This window comes from Dryobates pubescens, chromosome 1, assembly GCF_014839835.1.
Source record: "Dryobates pubescens isolate bDryPub1 chromosome 1, bDryPub1.pri, whole genome shotgun sequence".
NCBI classification, from domain to species: Eukaryota; Metazoa; Chordata; class Aves; order Piciformes; family Picidae; genus Dryobates; species Dryobates pubescens.
In genome coordinates, this window is record NC_071612.1 from 27,828,266 (window position 1) to 27,840,582 (window position 12,317).

Consider the following 12,317-nt stretch of genomic DNA (forward strand, 5'->3'; position numbering starts at 1 on the left):
TATATAAGCAACACCCCCACTGCCTTTTTGTCAGGGCTCTCCTCCAGCCCAGGGTGGAAACACCTTAACCTAATGAGGTGGGAAGAGATGATCCTTGGCACCTGGTTTGCTTCATTCATGGTTTATGGAGTGCCTCTGGCGCTCCTCTGGCGACCTCAGCCCTGACCCTCGATTTTGCTACCTAATAAATGCTCAGGGATGGCCTCAGGGTAACTTCAGGAACCTGGAGGTTTGGTTTATTTCAGGTGTTGGTTTTTTTCTTACATTTTCACTTTGCTTTTTACCTTATGAAGTGAGAAATCGCATATCTATCCAACATGCCAGTCAAGAGCTGATGGAACCATCCTCTGCTCCCTTCCTGGTGGATTCCTCTAGTAATTAGCTGTAAATATAAACTGATTTGAAGTCTACTTATTCTACTTGGATGGAGTAAACTATTTCTGTGCCTCAGCTCCCCTGAGGCCCTCATCAGAGAAGCTTACCGAAGGCACCAGGCAGGTGCTTTTGAGGCTTTCTTTAGTTTTCAAGAAGCCTGTAGCAGGATCTCCAGCTGAGCATCGATGCTGTCAGCAAAGTTGATGCCTCACCACAAGATGCTCCAGACTTCAGAGCATAAATGTTCACAACCTGCTTCTCCATTTTGTTCTAAAAAGTGCAGGAGCTGATAATGGAAGTGTGGCAAACCATTCCAGATTGGCAGGGCTTGATCCCAGAATCTCAGTGTGATGGGGGTTGGCAGGGACCTTAGCAGAAGCTGTGGGTTTGGGTTTATTGGGGGTTTGGTTTGTTTGGGGTTTTTTTGTAATTGAACTTAATACTGGCCTATCAAAATCATGTTTAGGGTTTGTCAATAACTTATCTAATATCCAAGAGCAGTAGAACATCCTGAAAGTAGCCATATTAAGCATCTAGCAATCACTAAAAGTCAGTAATTCATATTGGAATGTTATTCTCATCTCCATTCCTTCTCAGTAACACTGGTTTCACACTCTGCCCCTTTTCCACCCCACCCACCCCATTTTTCCCCCTTTCCCCTCCCCCCCCCCTCCAATCCCAGAGCATCTGGGCTCAGTTGGAGTCTCCTCCCACCCCATCTGTCACCACTTTGCCCTCCCCACCCACTCCCCTTTTTAATCCCCCCCAGGAAGGGCAGAAGCCCTAAGCTGAGCCCATCTGGGCTGAGGATCCTCCTCTCATCACCGGTGAGTGCCCATGGTGCACACTGGGTGATGGTGGTGGTGACAACAAAGGCCGGGGGGCCTGGTGGCCCCCCGGCTGTTAGGGCCAGGATTGATGACTCCTGCAATACCATCCACGGGTGCTGGCTGGGGCTGAGCTCCTCTGAGTGGTATCTTGGCTGGTGAGGGTCTTGCCCGTGGCTCTGGGATGGCTGCAGGAATGCTGGTGGGGGAGCAGGAGCTGCTTTGGCAAGATGAAGAGGGTTTAGGGGGTAGGCGGGGGGTTAAACTATATGACCTTTAGAGACCACTTCTAACTCTAGTGATTTGATGACTCTATGATCTAGTTCCAAGCCATTTGCCACGGGCAGGGGCACCTTCCACTAGACCAAGTCAGCATCTTTAAGGGCATCGTTTTATCTTGATTTTTTTTTTTCCTGCACCTAGAAATCAAAACATGCTCCGAGAGCCGTGATGAACTGATGGATCTTGGATTTGAAGCTACCTTATTTTGACAATAAGGTCTTCTGTGTGTTGACTTAAGAAGTTAAATGGTTACATGAAATTCAAGAGTGAATAGAAATAATTGGCTCAGGCTGAGCTCATTAAGAGCAGTGAAGGAGGTCACCTTAAGATCCACGGATCCACTGCAACTTTTGTCCTCTTGCACAAATAAGCAGGCCTAGAAGGCACCAAAGCAGGAGGAGGTAGACCCAGGTATTGGCAGAGTTCAGGAGGATAAGCATCGTCTCAGAGGGCTGGTACCAGTTTGTTTGCACTGGCACTGGGTGAATGCAAATATAAACTGCTTCTTAGCTGAAAACATTTCCGCTGGCCAAAGCTGGTGGAAGTTGTTAGTTTCAGAGGAAGGCTGTAGCCAACTCTACAAAAGGTCTTCCCAGGTAAAAATACTTGGAGCAAGCAGTAATTGCACCTGGTGCAGAACAGCCTTCAGCCCTTCATTTTTTGTCCCTGCTATCCTCAGCTGTGTTTAACCAAGTCATTCCCCACTTCCTTCTCAGAGAGGGGGAGGGCAGGCTGACATCCCTGCTACTCTGGCACTTAAAATCCTCATCAGCTAATTGCTGCTCAGATGCCCTGTTTGCTCCAGGCTCTCCTCTTGCATCTCTGACACACCTTGCTAGGAGGAATCTGTGATCTCTGTGGTTTCTCAGGCTGCAGAAGGGATCAGAGTCCTCTGCCAGACAAGTGGTGGTTACTTACACCCTGGTGTTCACATCCATTAAATAACCACCACAGATGCCACTGCTCAGGCTCTTCAGTATACATTCAGCACCAGGCCAAGCAGCTGGTACGGCCCAGGAACTCTGGAGATACTCATATTCTGGTTTATTTTTCTTGCAACTCCCTCACCAGAAATACCTTCTGCAAAGCAATCCCCAATAACCTCCTTTGCTCTGCATGCAGGGATATCTGAACACCCCTGGGGTCTCTGTTTATTAAGGAATTAAGTTGCATGAAGAAATGCAGTAACATCTTGCTCATGAGGAGCTCCTCAGCAGCACTGCAGCACGTGTGAAGGGCACAATATAACCAGTGCACAATAAACCACCTTGCCTGGGAGCCCATCTCAAGCCTGCCGTCTCTTGCCACTCTCATTTCATGGTCTTTCAGCTTCTTTCTCGCCTAACCACAGGGAAAATTCAACCCCCTCTGAATGCCCTGCTCCTTCAAGAGGCTCTCCACTCTGCTTAGCACATGAGTATCATCGCTCTCCTTGCTGAAGTGGCTTAATACTTTCAAGGTACTCTCACAGGGAGGCACACCTGAAGAAGTGCATTAAGAAAGTTTGGTTCCCATTGGTGGTGCTTTCTGGGCTACTCTTCCTTCAAGCTCTTCTGTCTGGTTCATTTCAGGAAAACACTAGCACTGACAGGCATTACAGACCTTAGCAGACATTTATCATCCCCTCGAGGGAGGGAATATCCTTTCTTTGTGACACTAATATAGATCAGCCCTGAAGGGTGCTCCAGTGTGCTGTGCACTAACAAGGGCAAAACACTGAGCAAGGGAATAGAGATGAACAGAGCAGCCTTCAGCACAAGCTGCATGTGGGGTGAAGCAAGCAGCAGCACGAGGCCAGAGACCTGCTCAATATGTTGGTTTATAATATTATTATCTCAGTGGGTTTATAGATAAATTACAGCTGCAAACTGTCCTCTTGATAGACACCAGGCTTCCAGTTGTCATATGCTAGCTGCAGTTTACTGACAAGTTCATTCTTGCTAGCCTTCCTGGTGCGCACACCTCCCAAACCAATGCTGGTGGTGTGATGGAACAATGGAATTGGGCCTCCTTCTCCCCATAAATATAATTTGCATTCAGATAGGTAATTGCTGGTGGTGCTTTATTCAAACCATCTGCACTCAAACACGATCTGGTACTCACCAAGGGAGAAACCGACTCCTAAGGAACATAAAGCAGAAGGAGCTGTTTGCTGTATGGAGCAGCTGGCACTCCGTGCTTATCTTTGCAGCCTGCATGAAGAGCCCACCTGCAGGATTTTTAGAAGGCAGAACCCAAAATAAAGGTTTTGCATGAAACTGGTTCTAGGAAATGGCTGGGAAGAGTTCACGCAGTCCCTGCTCTGTGCAGAGAGGGTGCTGCAGGTGATTGGAGAGTCACAAACCGATCTTCAGTGTTGTTCCGCCCCGAGGGAAAGTTTCTCTGTTCCCAAACAGCCCTAAACCAAAGAGTATCCAGTGGCCTCTCACAGAGAAGAGAACCACATTTCTGACTTAATTCAGCTCCCTAAAGCAGACATTTCAGTTGCCTTTCTGAACTGCCACCACCACCTCTCAGCTGGCTTAAAGGCAAATATTGCAGGCTAGGTTTTATCACATAGGTCATGAAAGCTGATACAAGCTGCTGGGTCACGCCTCACACACAAACCAGCTCAGGTGAAAAACAGTGAAAGCCTAGAAAACACCTCAGGAAAAGCAATGAAGTCTTATTTTCAGCTTTGATAGGAAATTATTTGCAATTACCTCAAATCCCAGTAATGTACCTGCTTCCCCCCTTGCACAGACAGCATTTTCCATCAGGCAGTAGCATGTCAGTGGCCGCAGCCTTTCTGTGTGGAACCAAACCCCACACCCACTATAGAGCTGTGCAGAGGTAGCGATGTCCTCAGCCAGGATCCTGCCAAGCACCAGGAAGCAACACTGTGCTGTGAGCTGAGTCGTTAAGGAAGGCATTTAGATGTGTACATAAGGCACAAATCAGCAAACACTAATCACTTACCAGTGCACAGTAACTCTGGGAATTGGAGAGTAATTTGCTAGCTCCTGCTAGATAATGCTTCTTGAGCACCTGGAAATGAAGAGTGCTGTTCACACCTCCAGTATGACCGATTCCTGACCAGGTTTGGGGGTTCTGAAGGCAAGTTAATCTTCAAGATAAACCTCTTCAGCTCATATCCATAATTTGTGCCCAATCCATAGCATTCCCACATGAAATATGGCCCAGAGCACTGCAGACTCTGTGACGCTTTATTGTTTCAACTACAGTCAATCATTAGAATGAGTCTCTCAGTGTCTTTTCCCTTGAATCACTTCCCGTGTCTCAGCACACAGCCAGCTTTTCTTGATCCTATCTGTGGGAGGCTGATAAAACCCTTGACAGTCTTGTCCCAAGCGTCCAGATAGCAGCCAGAAGAGGACATGCTCTGCAGAGGAGGGGCAGGGATCTGTTTCTGCCAAGCTTCCTAAGGTTGTAAACAAGGCCCATGGGGGCTAACATGGTCCAGACCATGTTATGGGACAGAGGAGCAGCAGTGACACCCCTGCCCCATGAACCTCCCAGAAAACCCTACAAGGCATGTGTGGAGCCAAGGCTATAAAAGAGGTGAGACCAGGACTAAGGAAGCATCCCAACAGCTTCAGCCAAGTCTCTTTGCTCCTTGCTTTTTCTTCTCCATTTCTACTCTTCCTTACTTTACTCTTACATGTTAAGCTTTTATTGACTTCGGTTTTAGAGGTTAAACTTTTTGTTTGGAGTATCTCTACACCAACACTAGCCACACCTGTGCTAAGCCTTTGATTCCTGACCCAGCTCCACGGAGCAGAATGAGTGGCACTGGAATGTTAATGTCCCTCCCAAATCATTGTTGTGGCTCCTGTGGACTGCGAGAGACTGCCTAAAAGATCACCTTCCCCCTAGCCCACCGCAGGACAACATCCAAGGTACGAGGACTGATCAGGAGTTAACCAGAGAACGTTGCTTGGATGCTGTTATGGCTCATTCCTTTAGCAGCTCATTGCTGTATGTTATCTAAACCATGTATTACGCTCATCCCATTTAACCTCAGAAAACATTCATTTAAAAGCAAATCAGATTATCATTCACCAAAAAAAGCCAATCCTGCACACTTAATCATGGCCTTACAGCAAATATTGCAGGCATAAAGGATACAGGAGTCACTTGGCTTGGGGGTCTGACATGTAGCCTCCCATGTAATTAGGATTACAGCTTTACAAGATCCATAATGATGACTAATCCTGGCTTATAAAACAACATCTACTTTTTGTATTAGTCTTTTCTTATGCAAAATAGTTGTCTTCCTACTTAGGAATAATTGATTTGCTACCAATTTGCTCAGTTCAGGAGACTGCTGGGCTGAGCTCTTCACTGGTACTTCCAGCAGGCACACATTTCCACTAATTCTCAGTACCTTCGAAGTCCTTACCAGAGATGGCATGGTAAGAGCAAGAGCACACTGTATTTTTGATTAAGAGATTGAGCCAAGCTTAGAAGTCTCCAAACTACATTTACAAGTTATGGCTTCTTTGTCTCTTACTTCAGTTATTCAACACAGTAATCCAGGGCTGCAAAAGCAAAAGAGAACAGGCAGCACCACACAGAGAACAGAATGTTTCCAGCTATGAATACTGGAATCCCTTATTTCCAGGCAGATGTGAGCTCAAGGAGATGGTAACTGGAATGTGGACAAATCAACTGGCCAAAACAAAAAACTCACAGTGCACATATACTCTTAAAGCTGTGGCTGCTCACTGCAGGGGAGCTGAGCTAGATGATCTTTGAAGGTCTCTTCAACACAAACCATTCTATGGTTCTAGATAGTCCTGCCCTCCATCTGCACACAGTTGTCATGGATACTGTGTTTGCTCAGCTCACTAAATGCCCCATCAGCTCTGTTCAAGGTGAGCACAGCCAAAACCACAGCACAAATGCAATGACTCTCCCCTACCTTGTGCCACACATCTCACCCTTCCCATTGTCTAGACATTAAAACTAACAGATCATCTAGACTGCAGATCAGTGTTTGTGGAAAGGGCATGATGGAGTTAATTGCTTTGGACTTCTAGAAGCAAACAGCAGCTTTGCAGATGTGTATTTTCCAATCACATTAATATTTCCACCAGTCTGTCTGTTTTATTGTCTTGCTAAACTGCTGCTGTGCCCCAAAGATCTTTGTGCTTCTTTGGCACTCACAGCAATGCCTGTGTGCATGAGTTGTAAGGGACCTTGGGATCCTTGGCACAGGAGAGCACTGAGCCTTATCTTAACCATGCTTCCGTATTTCTTGGAGGTTTATCCATCACTGGTATTATCGCAATCATTTATTAGTACTTCTTTCAGTGCCTTCAGAGGAGAACTCGGTTCTACTACTGCCACTGATCCATGGAGGACCATTAAAGCAATGCGGGGAAAGATATGAACGCACTTGAAGAATGAAGTTTCTCTGAAGATGATGCTCAGGACTACCTCTGCCTCTTCATTTGCATTCTTTTCATTCTGCAAAGAAAAAGGAGCTGTGATCCATAACTACCTTTATTTGTTTGTCATCAACTTCCTTGGGATCCACCCGTCATAGGAAAAGTTTTAATTGTATTGTCAGTATTCATTAGACTGCATCTTGACTTCAAATTCATTTTCTCTCCTGAATAGAAAGCTTTAAAGAATGACAGCTCCTTTAGGAAAGCCTTAAAGAATTACCGTTCCTTTAGGAAAACTATTTCAATTGCTTCAGCCGTGAGAAGCGAAGCATCGCAGGCTGAAAAGAGGCAACGATCTGACTTTGTAAACACTTAGGACAAAACTCGCTGCAAACAATACAAACACTTGTAGAGAGTGGTAAGGGAGTGGGTGTTGGGTAAGTGAGAGAAGAACTGCCCCCATTACCATTGACAATAGCTCACCCACAGAGAAAGCCTGCCCCCCGCCTGGCCCTGCTCTCCTCAGCACGGGCTGAGCACGGCAGCACGGACAGAACAGGCAAGATCCAGGACACGACCACCCCATACCTGGACCGCCTGACTCCTTACCGCTGAATTTAGAGAGGGGTTGCTGGAGTTAGCAGCAGTGTGTGCAGCAAGCCTGGCCCAACCTTTTAGTCAGTGTAAGCTCTGTGGAAGTTTGTTTCCTTAATTCTGGTGCTCCACTGATGGTAGGAAGGAGATGGCCAGCCTTGGGTGGTGACCCCAGAGATGATACCTAGTGCCAGAATCCTACTGATAGGACTCGTATCTACACTGAAAAGCACTAGGCAGAGAAATCAATTTATGATAGCCTTCTTTTAACCCAATTCTTCTGCATGTTATGATCTCCAGGGCCTGACTGGCCAGGAGGTTATAGGTGTTCTTTTAAGGGCAGGCTCCTTGGAATGTCTCCCTTAGGCATTTAACATCTTTGGATGCCCACTGGACGTTAATTTCTCTTCTTATTTAATCCGGCAATCAGAGAAACCTGACTGCTTTTAGACACATTGGTCACAGTTTTTTGAGCTATGTCTTTGGCCATTCTTTGCTGATTTACAGCAGCTAACAGATGATTAAACCTCCATGTCCAATCACCAAGAAGTTATTTCCCTTTCTGCGTTGTCTGACTGACTGGAAAGGTGAGACAGTTCAGAGAGACTGCAGCAAATGAGATCATGTTCCATTTGCCACTGTACAGGGAACGCAGCACCTCACATCACCAGAGCACAAACTGCCCCAGCTGTCAGCATTTTGACACTGTCAGAGTCTTTATCCAGTTATGGGTTTGATTTTCCTTTGGACAGCAGGACCTAAGGCAGGATTATGATGTGTCCTGGAATCACCAAAACACATGGCATGAGTTTTGGGGTGTGTCCTTTGGAGACTGAACGGTGTTCAGTGCTGTGCAAAATTCAGCTGTCAGTGGGGACAGTGGGGGGTGAGAAGGGACTCTTCAGATATTCATAGCAACAATTCCAGATGGAAAGCAACTGAAATATAGATGAAGTAACAACACCAGAATATGATCAGAAACAGTTCTGCTGGCTCTTGTCTGAGGGATGCTCAGCCAGGGATCTCTGTTTAAATCCAGGGGAACCTTTATACAGGTGGACAAGAGATTCCTTGAATCAAGGGGGACTTGCTGTAGCTGAGCAGTCTCTCTGCACTGAAGGTGTTCAGATGTTTTGGACTTCTCTTTAAGCCTTGCTGGTGTTTCCAGGCTGAGCAATGACTATCTTTAGATTGTGAGAGTCAATTGGCTCCAGTTTGGTGATGCAGCACACGAGCAGCTGTGCCATGCAATGCTATAATGCACAGCTACTATGCAATTCAGGTGCTGCTGGCAAGAGTAGAGAGCTCCTAGTTCCTGTCTGTGTCTCTCATGGAATACCAACCAGACAAACCTCTTCTCACTCATGACCCTGACATTCTTTTGCAGTCACAAGGGGATGTTCGTGCCCCTCATCCCTGGCTGGACTCCCTTTGGCTTCCTTACACGGAGTTGTTGGGATCCCCCTCTCACTGCAGATGGGTCCAGACACTGGAGAAATGCAAACCCCCAGGGGCTGAGAGCTGGACAGAACAATACAAGAATGAAGCAGACAACAGCAATACCAGTGGCACTGGTGGGGGAGGAGTACAAACCCCAAACCACTTGCCCAGTGGTCCTACGCACCAAAACCTGCTGTGAATGCCCACAGTGGCCCTCCCCTTCTATAGCCCTTATGGAACATGGCACAGGATCCCCACTGGCTGACTCAGGAGGGCTAACCTAGGTGTGGCCCCTCCTACTCTTGTGAGGAAATGAACTCTGTCCTAGCCAAACCCAGGACATCTGGCAGGTATTTACACTTAGTATTTGAAGCCATTCTTGCCTAACCAAATGCTCCTAGTAATTAGAGTGCAGCCTAGTGGTGTTCTCACCTAAACAAACCAGCTAACCAGGATTCTTTGAAGTCATTTAATCTGTTAGAGTTCCCTGATGAGATGCTTGCTGTGCTGTGACTTCATCAGGCTGTAATTGATATTAGAACTTTCTCCCTGGGCTGTAAAGCTTTGTGAATCCAACATGATTGGAACATCAGCTCTGTGTCTGCAGAAACCAGTCCTATTATTGTTGCAGCTACACCCCAGCAATAAAAGCAAAGATCAAATCCTGATGAGTGTGATGCAAGCAAATTGCAGTTGTCTTGGTGTGTCTGAGCCTAAACAAGTATGCACAGCATCCACTTCTATACAGGAGCCTCTTGAGCAGAGAGTCAGGATGCCATGAGATTACACTTCCTGCTTCAGTGAAAATTTGGGAATGCATTTACCCACTTCACTCATTCGGGATTAAGTCTGGAAAGAATGAGTTATAGAGAGCTGTAGTTAGCAGGCTACATCTGAACTGCACCGTGTTGTGATGCCCAAGCAGGAAAGCAGGGGCAAGTAGCTGATAAGCACTGAGCCCATGGTGCTGCAGAGCCTCCTCACTTCTACCAACACATGGGACAGCCTCAGGGATCCATAGGCAGTGTATCCAGGGAGCTTGCAATAGCTAATATTGTGCTCTAGGCATGGCTTTATTCCATGCTCTTAGCCTTGGGAATAACCTCCTAGGAATTCCTCCATGACCTTGGGCTCAGCTGAAAATGCTGAACTATGACGACGTCTGCAAGCAGAACATGAACAATTTCTGTGCTTCATGCAGTCACAGATTTCTATTTCAATACACATTTTCTTAAATATTATAGTTTGTTCAACTCTGTCTTTGAGAGAAATGCAATAGGAATAACCTTTATTTCTATCTCAGCTATTTTAATTTCCATGTGCATTCTATTCAGTCCTAGATGTGGTGGTGTTCCAGGCTTGTAATTCCCTTCAGCTGGGGCTGTCTTTGAAAGTGCTGTGGGATCTAACCTTGAAATTCTTCTCTAGGAAGCTAGTAACTGTTAATATTTTTCTTGAAGATTAGCTACTTGATCAGGCTTCCTCTTTTGTAATGGCAGTTTTACATCTGCAGGGTTTATGGTGCTACTGGGACTACCTCATCTTCCCCTTTGCTCAGCCTGCATGGTGGAATCTCAGGATGGTGCTTCCTCTTTCCTGGAACAAGTTTGAAAATAACCTTGTGTCTCAACAGGCAATGGCTAAATTAATGTTTGTTTCCTGATATAAAACGTTTAAAACTGTGGGGCTACAGGGGGTTGTGTGAAATTTCCTTTAATATGTCAAAGATTTCTTGGCTGTAGCGTTATCCACAAAAGGCAAGAAAGGTGAGCCATAAGCTGTGTCCTCTGCGGGCAGAATGCCTTTGGCAGCTGACCCTGAAGGAACAGACTTTGTTCCCCTTCAGCTCAAAATCAGCAAGAGTTGCAAAAGTCACAGTATTGCCTTAAGGTTCCTTCTTATCCTACCCAATGCCTTCAGGGGACAGCTAATCTGGAAAGCTGAGCTTTCTGCCATAGGCAAAAGGGAGAGTGAGGAAACTGCCTTTGAAGTGAGTGGCTCACCAGGCTCTGTGCAAGTGGCATCAGGGGCACAGCTGAGGGGCTACAGGCCAGCAGAGACCCTCACACCAGTGCCTGCAGGTGGAAACCTTCATCAGCATCCTCTACACTTGCTCTGAGACAACAATGAGCAGACTGGACAAGACCAGAGAGTAATTTGCCTCCTGAAAAAGGAGGAAAGAGAAGTACAGAGGAGCTGTGCTATTAGCAGTTCATCACTTCTCAAAACACTCTGCACTAACGGCTGAGCCAGCGTGTGGCCGGAGCAGGGACAAGCGCTGAATTCTCATCTGACTGAACGAAGCTTCCAGCATTGCTGGAACGCTGCAGTTCACAGCCTATCCTGGCCACCATATACTGTGGGCTGCTTGGGATATAACTCTGGCATCTGTACAGACATCAAAAACCTAACAAACAAACAGACCAAGCCCCCCAAAATCTCTGCCGAGTGCTTGTTTCCTGCTTCCTTTTGTGATCTGCTCCCATGAAGAAATATTTGGTCTCTGAGACATAGCTCCAGCTCCTAAAGTGGTTAAGTCCAAGGTCAGAAGGACCTGGGCATAAAGCATCTTTTAGAGAGATGAGAACTTGCCACCTTGCCAGCTGGAGGGCTGGCAGGAGCCAGGGAGAAGCCTCCTTTCATAAAGGCTGTGTCCTGCCTTTGCAAACGTCTGTGACTTCCAATGCCATGAAGCAATCACAGCGCTTGTTGCTGCCCCCAGAGCAATGTCCTACATCTGGGCAGAAATTAGTGCTCCTGTCTCCCTGCTTCCCCTGGGTACAGTCCTTACTTGGTACAGAGATGTCAGCCTGGGACAAACCCAGCTTCAGACCCAGGATGGGTCCAAGACACTGCAGATCATTAGGACTTTGCAAGTCGGGGAGGGGCAGCTCTGGAGCCAGTTTGCTCCACCTTGAATCACAGCAGGGATCAGGGTTAGTACTGCTCCTGCAAGAACACCAGAAAGAGCCTCTCTCCCAAGCAGAATGCATCATCAGAAATACCATTTGCCACTCTGTATCACCAACTTTTCTCACTTCATTTTCTGGTAATCCACATCTTTCCAGCTCTGCCTTTATTTGCACTTCCTTTTGAGAAACTTACCCTGATCACAAGTACATCAGACAGACACAAGCAGACACTAGTGAGAACACTTCTGTGATGAGACCTGGGGCAAAGCTGCAGCTGTGTGCAGTGCTGGGTGACTCATTTTCTGTTTCTCTAGATCGGAACAGTATTTACAGTGACTGCCAACATGCAGTTGGCATTTAAACTACAAGAACCAGTATGCTCTGATGTGTTTCAAGTTAGGTCTGACTTCCCTTCTAACTGTGTGAGAAGGAATTCCATCAGCACTTCTGCTCACAAACACAAACCCTAGTCTTGAAACGAGGAGAGGAACATC